General features: G+C 38.2%; 1 protein-coding gene across 10 annotated transcripts in view; it reads right to left on the minus strand.

Annotated features, from left to right (window-relative positions):
- Positions 1-9,066, minus strand: part of CELF2 (CUGBP Elav-like family member 2) — a 389,761-nt gene that overhangs the window by 323,598 nt on the left and 57,097 nt on the right. The window lies entirely within an intron of this gene.

Raw genomic sequence — 9,066 nt, forward strand, 5'->3', positions numbered from 1 at the left:
TACTACATGACAGGCTCTATTTCAAAGTCCTTTACATGCATTCTCTCATTTGATCATCCCTATCAATAAACGAGGAAACCCTGGAGGGTAGTGGTGGTTCAGTGGTAGAATTCTTGCCTTCCATGCAGGAGACCTGGGTTCTATTCTTGACCAATGCATATCAAGTGCAGCCATCCCCATTTGTCAGTGGAGGCTTTTGGGTTGCTGTGATGCTTAACAAGTTTTAATGGAGTTTCCAGACTAAGATAGACTAGGAAGAAAAGCCTAATGATTTAATTCCAAAAATCAGCCAATGAAAAACCCTGTGGATTGCAACAGTCTGATCCCATTATGCATCGGATCACCATGAATTGGAGCAACTTCACAGCAGCTAACATCATCATCACTAAATGAGATAAGCACTATCACCTCCCTTTTGAAGATGAAAAAACTGAAGTACAGAGAGGTTAAGTGGCTTCCCCAAGTAAGTGGTAGAGCCAAGATTCCATCTCAAGCTGTCTGACTTCAGAATCCTTGCTCTTAACCACTAAACTTTGACAGAAGTCAGATAACTGCATTTCTCACTCACCGCAATAAAGGTAATCTGGGCTACAGGTACTACCTAAGAAAACAGGTAAAAGCAGCAGGTTGCCTGAGGCCTTAAGAGATAGAGTACACGACATTACTTTAGTGAAAGTTTTCATGGGAAACCCAAGTTATTTTCCCTCATTCACAAGGCTAGTTATCTGCAGCCTACTCACTCACATCCAAGACAGAGATACATACCAACAATCACCAAACTACCTATACTTACCCCCAGTCCTCACTGCCTTCTCCACCTCTACGCCGTTTAAATTTAATTACATTTGTTTTATTTTATTTTTCAATTACATTTAAATTTAAGAGTTCCTAGCAGATAGTTGGAGCCCTGGTGGTGCACAGGTTAAAGCGCTCAGCTGCTAACCGAAAGGCTGGCAGCATGAACCCACTAGCTGCTCCGCAGGAGAAAGATGTGGAAGTCTGCTTCTGTTAAAGATTTACAGCCTTGGAAATCCTCTGTCTTGTAGGGTTGCTATCAGTCACAATCGACTAGATGGCAATGGGTTTGGTTTTGGGTATGAACTAGTTGGAGAGCAAAGACAAGACGCTGAAATACACATCTGTTTCCTATTATCAGGTATTTTCCAGTTGGCACAGCCTCCAATAATGGGCATCTGTCAAAGTAATAATGGTCCTTTCACCAGTTCATTTTTATTTTCCCAGCACAGGTGTCAGCTGTCAACAGATTCCATGGTACAAACAGAAGGGTCATCATGGACCTCTGACCTCACTGCCAATCAGGAGACATTAAAAATCACAGCCTAAGGAAATGATGCATATAGGAAGGGGATCTGGGCTTAGGACCCATCCTCATAGGTGACTCTTCGGTGAAGAGAAAGTAGAAACATTTTTTCTTGTATAATAAAATGGAATTCTTCATCTGGCATCTATTTATTCAGCTTGGAGACATTAGTAAAGAGTGAAAAACCTCATTCTATTCTAAATAATATTAAGACACTTGTGGTTTCGTAACAGCTAGTTATTACATGCAAAGGGGCTGTTCAACCGTGCTATCTGAAGGATGGCAACACTCATGTATTTGCTCAGAGGTTTGGCTTCTTTCTCCATCTGTAATAAGCATCTTAAAGTAAGTCTATTCTACCATATATGAGGCAATCAAGTCACAAACCATGGAACTATTCATAGACCTCTGTGCACTTCACGCCAAGAGTGGAAAAGGATTTCATTTTCAGCTTAAATTTGGAAATGTGAAATACTGGCTCTAGAGACTTGTCATCAGAAAATCATAGCATTTTTGGAACTGGAAGGGATCTCAGAGCTCATCTAAGTAATCCCTTCGTTTTATAGATGAGAGACTTGAGAGCCAGGAAGAAAAGCGTGACTTACACATAGTTACTCAGCTACTCACAGCACAGCAAATCTGGAACCCAGGTTTTATGTCTCCTAGGCCACCTTGTTTTCCTCTCTGCAGAGAATCTAGCACTTTGCCTTCCCCGTATGAGCTATCAATACTTTTTTGTTGAGTAAATAGCTCAGTGATCTGCAAATATAGAAAGACTGGAGAGAACAGAGTTTAGAGAGAGAGATGTCATCACCTGGGCCAGGTCATGTAGCTCATCCTTACCATTATCTCAACAAAGGAAAAGAGTTCATGCATTGGTTGCAACTGGGCAGATTTTCTTTAGGGCCCACTGATGGAAGAAGCTCGATGCAGGACATCAGTTTTTGATGTGTTTTTTTGGCATGGTTACAGTTTCAAACTCTGAGAGAGCACCTGGGGGTAAAATGGAGACATTCTGGGCTGGGAGACTGGACAAGGCTGGAGCTCCCAAATTGTGTTAGCTTCCTAATACTCCCCTCCACAAGAACCTGGCTCCAACCAGAAGCAAGATATCCAGAGCCCCTGCTCGTAATCCTCTGGAATACTGACTATTCTGTGATAAACTGGCGAAAGTTACAGGCAAATTCGTCTTTCCAGGGAAAGGAAACTAGGCCAGGGTGGTGTGATACTGACCCTAGAATGAAACTAGGTTTGTTTTACTCTCTAATAGCATAAAACGTATATGGAAGAAAGCACCAATAAATGGGGAAATTAGAGTCTAGAGCAAATGCATCAGTAAATTACTAATGTGCCCTGAAAGTCTTCCTTTCGTAAGAAAAAAAATATCAGGGTTGCGAAGTTTAGGCACCCTAGAAACCCTTTAGCAATACTTACTTACCAGAGTGGGCAAGAGAATGTGTCAGCGATTTAAAGGAAAAGAAATCAATCAAAATATCCTTGTCCAAACTGTCATCTATTTCTAAATAAACCCCCTATGAGAATCTTTCTAGAGTTTACAACACATCAGCTTAATGAATTCTCTTTTTTTCCCCCAGCTCAACACTTCCAGTTTCTGGCTGGCATTTGAACCCATAGTGCCAAAATAGTGAAGGAGGCTCCTGATGTAGAATTTTCATCTTTCCTGGGAGCAAATTCTATCAGGAATGTAAATGTTCTTTTCCTAACATTCTTTAGCCATTTTTTTTCTCCAAAACTACAATCATCCCAGGTGTGACTTTGATGTAAATCCAGATAGTAAATTTGCATGCTAGTTAAACTTGAATTTGCAATTGGTACTCTCTCGATGATACTGAAATTTAGACATCTCCCATCAAGATTTCTTTTTCCATTCCCTATGTCCATCTTTTTGCCAATCTAGTAAACAGGAGATGACTTAGTAAAAGTTAGCTTCTTCAAAGCATCTTAACTTTCTAGCTGATGCTATGAACAAGAGAGCATGCCCTGATTTATGAAAAATTTAATCTGAGAACATTTGAAAAGGTAAATAAGTAATCCTCATTTTTCTAAGGAATTTGTTACAGGGAGAGGGTTCTTCTCTCCCAAAATGAGAAGCACATTTAAATTCAAAGGATAATTTTTTTAAAACTTTGATTTCTATGAGATGGATGGTACAAACACCAATTTTTCCAAAGTAAATACCAGACTGATTCCATCCAACGAAGTCAACTTTGAAACTGAAAACTGAAGCTAAATCAGACAGCTGTATTCCACCTCCAGAAACTGGCAGCTGGCTCAATTTAACTCTAATGACAACAGGCATGGAGCAACTCAGGGTTCATACAATATTCTTTTCATTGAAAACTTATGAAGCATAGTCCTATTTTGTCACACATGGGGTCATCATGAGTCAGAATCGACACAATGGCAACTCAGTGGTTATTAATTCTAGATGCCCATGTAGGCAGTGAGTCCACTGTCTGAGTAATCTTGGGTAAACTACAAACTCTTACATTCCTCGCCTGATAAAGGGAATAATAATAGCCACATCCCACTAAATATATATATGTACTCATCCACTCAGTAATCCATGAGCATTTACTAAGCATGGGCCAGGAACTAGCCATTTACTAAGACATAATCAATTAATGATAGTAAAAGACTTATAAATATGCAGATTTATTTAAATAAAGATAAAAAGGAGAGGGAACTAACATTAATGGGGTCCTTAATTTGGATCTTTTATACATTTCTCAATGCTCACAATGAGCCTATGTTTATTTCCATTTTTTGGATGAAGAAATTGAGGCCATGAATGGGTAAATGATTTACCCAAGGTGACAGCAGCAAAGCCAGCATTTGAGCTGGTATCTACCAACTGCAAAGGTCTTTCTCTTGTTAGGTGCCATCCAGTTGAATTTCTACTCATAGCGACCCCATGTGACAGAGTACAACTGCCTTATAGGGTTTCCTAGGCTGTAATCTTTATGGGAGCAGATTGCCAGGTCTTTTCTCCCGTGGAGCCACTGGATGGGTTCGAATCACCAACATTTCAGTTACCAGTTGAGTGCTTAACTGCTGCCAGCAGGGCTCCTTACTCTACAAGCTCTCATAAATTCACCTAGAACATTTATTTACAAGTCAAGGAGCAATTCTTGGTAGTTTAAAATCTTGACTGTTCATCCAGATTAGTAGTACAAATAGCAACTAACAGATTCCAGAGTAATCTACTTCTTATTACTAAAGAGTGTCGCTGTTTGCATTGTATTGGGGAATTCTGATCACACACAGTGATACAGCCAGTTGATAGCAAAAGCTGACCCAAGAGGGAAGGCCGAGTGACAACTTCTCGATTTTGAACTGCTAAATTTCATGGATCTAAAAATGAGCTATTTGTTTTTCTCCCACCTTTTTGTTGAGGTGATAGCTGTACTTCAACCCAAAAGCAAGCTCTGTGTTGAAACCAAGGTCTACAGACAGAATCTAAAGAAATTCTGGAATAAGAGATCATTTACATGACAGGACGTTATTGCGAAGAGGCCCTAAAAGCTTATGAAGGTTACATATATTTTAGATGCCCCTCCCCACTTACTCTGCACAAGTTTATGAATGTTTTCATTTTTACTTCTAGGCCAATAAATAAATGCTAAGTGCATCCTTAAAACCACAGTGAGGGCAGGAGGTAAGACAGCAGAGGAACAGTAGTTTTATACATTCAGCACGTGAAGGACATAAGCAGCTGTCACACCTGAACTGCACACATGGAATACAAATGTCAGAGTTGAAAGAAGGAGAGCCGCTCAAGTGATTGAATCAATTGTAAAACAAATCTCTTTTGGTCCGTAAGTGTTTGCTTACTTAATTCTTTAATCATTTCACATTTATACTAAAGACAGAAGTAACACAGTTTTTAAAATGAATTAAATGGACATGCCCAAGAGCATCATCACTCCCAGATAATATCTACTGAGCATTCAAAGGTTTATAGTCTTACCTAACACGGTCAAGAATACATAATAAATAAGAGAAAACAGAATTTCTACCTTGAATTATTTGTATATTTTCTGCAGGCAGTGCAAGAAGACAGAGAACCACCCACACTTTTGTGATCTAATTATTCACTCATCAAGCTTTTAGAGTATGTAACACCGTAGTGTTATACTGCTAAGTGGGCTTTTTTGAGTAGTGAGTTTGTAGAGGGTGTGGATAGATTTTGAAAGATGGAGGATTTGGACAGGAAGAAAATCCTAGGTAAGTGAAATAACTGGGACTCTAGAAATGGGTTAAGCATTAAAGTGAGGTTAGGGGAAAATACGAAGCCCTGGTGGCACAGTGGTTAAGCGCTATGGCTGCTAACCAGAAGGCTGGCAGTTTGAATCCACCAGCTGCTCCTTGGAAACCCTACGCAGCAGTTCTACTCTGTCCTGTAGGGTCACTATGAGTCAGAATTGACTCAACGGCAATGGGTTTTTTGATGTGGTTTAGGGGAAAATACATTTAGGGAATCTCTCTCTTCCAAGACTTGGGACTATGTTTTTCTCTATGGGCACCTTTCTTTGGGGTATAACTGGTTGAACTCTGACAAAGCAGTGAACTGAACATTCACTTTCTATTTTCTCTGAACAAAGCATAAGTTTATGAAAGGTGAAATCTATAGCACCCAAGACAGAAATATTGTTAAACTTTGTTTCCCATTACATACATTCCCCACAAACTCCTTTTAGGATAATACAAGGAAGACCAAATTATATAGAAACTGTAAGAGAAATTAAAAGAAAATTTAGGCTGAGTGGCATAAAGACGCTCTCAAATACCTATAAACTGTGGAATAGTCCTCTAAGGGAAAGCACTCAAAAGTCAAACGGATGAAACACAAAGAACTATAAGAGGGAATCACCTTGAAATTGCAGAAAATGGTCTGCTTTAGTCTACCTAAGCAGGTCATTTCCCAACTCTTAATTTGTATCTTTCATTCCCTTTGGTATGCTTTTCTCAGGCTTACTTTGGGCTCTAGCTGCAAAACCCCTAATTTTTTTTTTTATAGGTATTCCCGTATGCCTAAATCCTGATGGAGCAGTCTGAAAATCAGACTACTGTTCTCCTCCTGCGCATTTTTCCTTTTTCATGCAACAATTTCTAGAGCTGTGAGACTAACAACTATAAAAATGAAATTAATTGTATGTTTATGTGTATATTTATGATTATGAGTGAATTGTTCATAATTCATCTGTCAAGAGACTCACCCCGGCACTTTAACAGATCTCACTTTCAGGCTATCAGAATGTTTACCACAATCAACAATAAATAACTAACTTTGAACCAAAATACTTTGTGGCTTCAACTTTAAATTTTACTAATAAAACACTATGTCCAAATATGTATTTTATATGGCTCAGAGGACTTAAATCATTTTCCAGGGCATAGAAGGGCATATTCAAGACTGCATATTTGGAAGACAGACGTTTCTAATGTCAGCAAATTAAACTAATTACTTGTGATTTTTTCTGACCACATTTATGGTGTCAAGTCTCTAGTTACAAAACCTTATAAGAATACCTTAAAAACTGGATTAAACGGAATTGACCCACGTGGGATTATTTAAGATTGTTTTTCCAGTGTAGTATTTCCTTTCTTCACCTGCACTTGACTTTTTAAGAACAAAGGAGAAAATATTAGCCGTATAAGTCATTAAAATAACTTTAATTAAAATAAGCAGATAACAAGCCTGTTGGTGTGGTATGTTCTGGTGTTAGCACCTATTCATCTCAATGTTACACACCTTGTTCCTACAACAATTCTGCACATGGAAAACCTCATATTTACAATGATCACTCTAGGCATTGTTTGAACCACAATCACCAAGGAGACATTAACTTGTTTCAGAGTTAATGGCTTTTAAAACTGCAAAGGACTTGGGAAATGATCACTTTACGGGTGAGAAAATTGAGGCCCAGAAAAATAAAGCAACTTGCCTAAGGTTACTGAGCAGTAAATGACAGTAGGAATTCAAAGCCAGGTCTTATCTGCAAGTCCAATACTTCTTTCACAGCTTCTCTAGTTCACCATAAGCTGTTTTTCATAAAACTACATGCTATCAATAACAAAGTTAGATTTGCAAGGCAAGTTCCCCTCCAGTAGTCACTCCTCTTTAAGTCTGGAGTTCTAGTATTGACTACCAATGCCTTGATTTGTGGAGCTCGGGCCAGATGATTTAAGTTTTCCTCAGGTTTAGGAAGCTGAAAACAGATTATACCACAATCCAGGCAGTGCTTCTGTTACTATAAACGTATACTTAATGAATCCATGTCATTTCAGTGCACACCAAAAGAGAGACTAAATACACCATTCCAGCTGGAGCCAGAGAACGGTAGGTGCAACATGTAACATTGCTAACTCAAACTTTCCTTGTTATCAATCACTATTTCACTTAATCCTGGGTTGTAAAGCATTCTTATAAGGCAAACTACTTTGCTTCACCTTAAAAAAAAAAAAAGAAAAGAAACCTAAAACATCCAAGCATTGAAAAGTGGCCGTGGATCTGGTCTGTCCACAGATATTAAAGCTAGCAGCACACATTTAAAACCCTCCAGCCACATTTATCCAGTTCTTGCTGTAGAACGTATCAAGCCTACTGCCTTCCAATGTTAATGAACTCCCACAGCATCTGCCATTTCTTTTTACTGTCCAAATGAAAAATTCTGTCCCTTTTTGCTTGTTGCTAAATCTGGGCTCTCTGACTATCACTTAGGATTCTAAGATAAAGACCTAAGACAGTATTCCCTTTATCCTCCAATATCCTTCCTCAATCAGGTATAAAGATTGCTTTAGTTAAGCTTGGCATCTGTCCACCAGAGCAATGTTGCTAACAAGCTTCCCTGGTCTATGGTAATAAATATTCCATCTACTTTTTTTTTTAACTTCTGCTTTTTTAATTCTACGAGAACTCTAACTGGAGTTTTTCTTTTCTTTTAAGCAAGATTAGTATCTGTCTGAATAATTCAAAAGAGATTATTTAAAACTAATGTTTTTCAATAATCAGTGTTTTCTCACACTAAGAAAGTATGCCAATGCATCATTTTTTAAAAAGCTTTTGATAAAAACAGGAAGAAAAAGAAAAGTGTTTTGTTTTGCTCACTCTTGAGATGTTAATGCTAGGAGCAAACTAAAGATTTTGCTTATCTGAAATTTTGCTCTAATGCTAGTAATTTTGCCTACCATCATTCAAGCTCTCTGCCTCCTGGATGGATTTATGGATATCATTCTTCAATCCTAAGAAATTCTTACAGCTGTGCTCATCCCTCATTTCATCTTTGTTGATGTCATCTGCTTTGCTGCAAATATTTTATTCCCCAAAACACAGGCTTCTAGTGAATACTAAACCAACTGAAACCAAGAAGAGAGAAGGTATATTCACTTTTCATAACCTGGACATTGAATCAATGCTTATGGTCCTGGCATTAATCCATTTTATTTACACACAAGTTTGAGTTCCTTTTAGGTCGTTATAGATAAAAATACCTTCAACATACTGGTGTTGAATTACTGTCTCTCTCACAGACTTTCTTCAGCATATCTTATATATATCTATACACTGGGACTTCACATTCTTATCAAATCTTTAATCCTTAATAAGGTGACAAATAATAGAATTTAATCTTTTTACTGGGCAATTCTCACACTAGCCTTTTTTTTCCTACTTAAAAAAGCGTGTGTGTGTGTGTGTGTGTGTGTGTGTGTGTGTGTGTGTG

The sequence above is a fragment of the Trichechus manatus genome, unplaced genomic scaffold (assembly GCF_000243295.1).
Source record: "Trichechus manatus latirostris isolate Lorelei unplaced genomic scaffold, TriManLat1.0 scaffold00067, whole genome shotgun sequence".
Classification (NCBI taxonomy): Eukaryota; Metazoa; Chordata; class Mammalia; order Sirenia; family Trichechidae; genus Trichechus; species Trichechus manatus.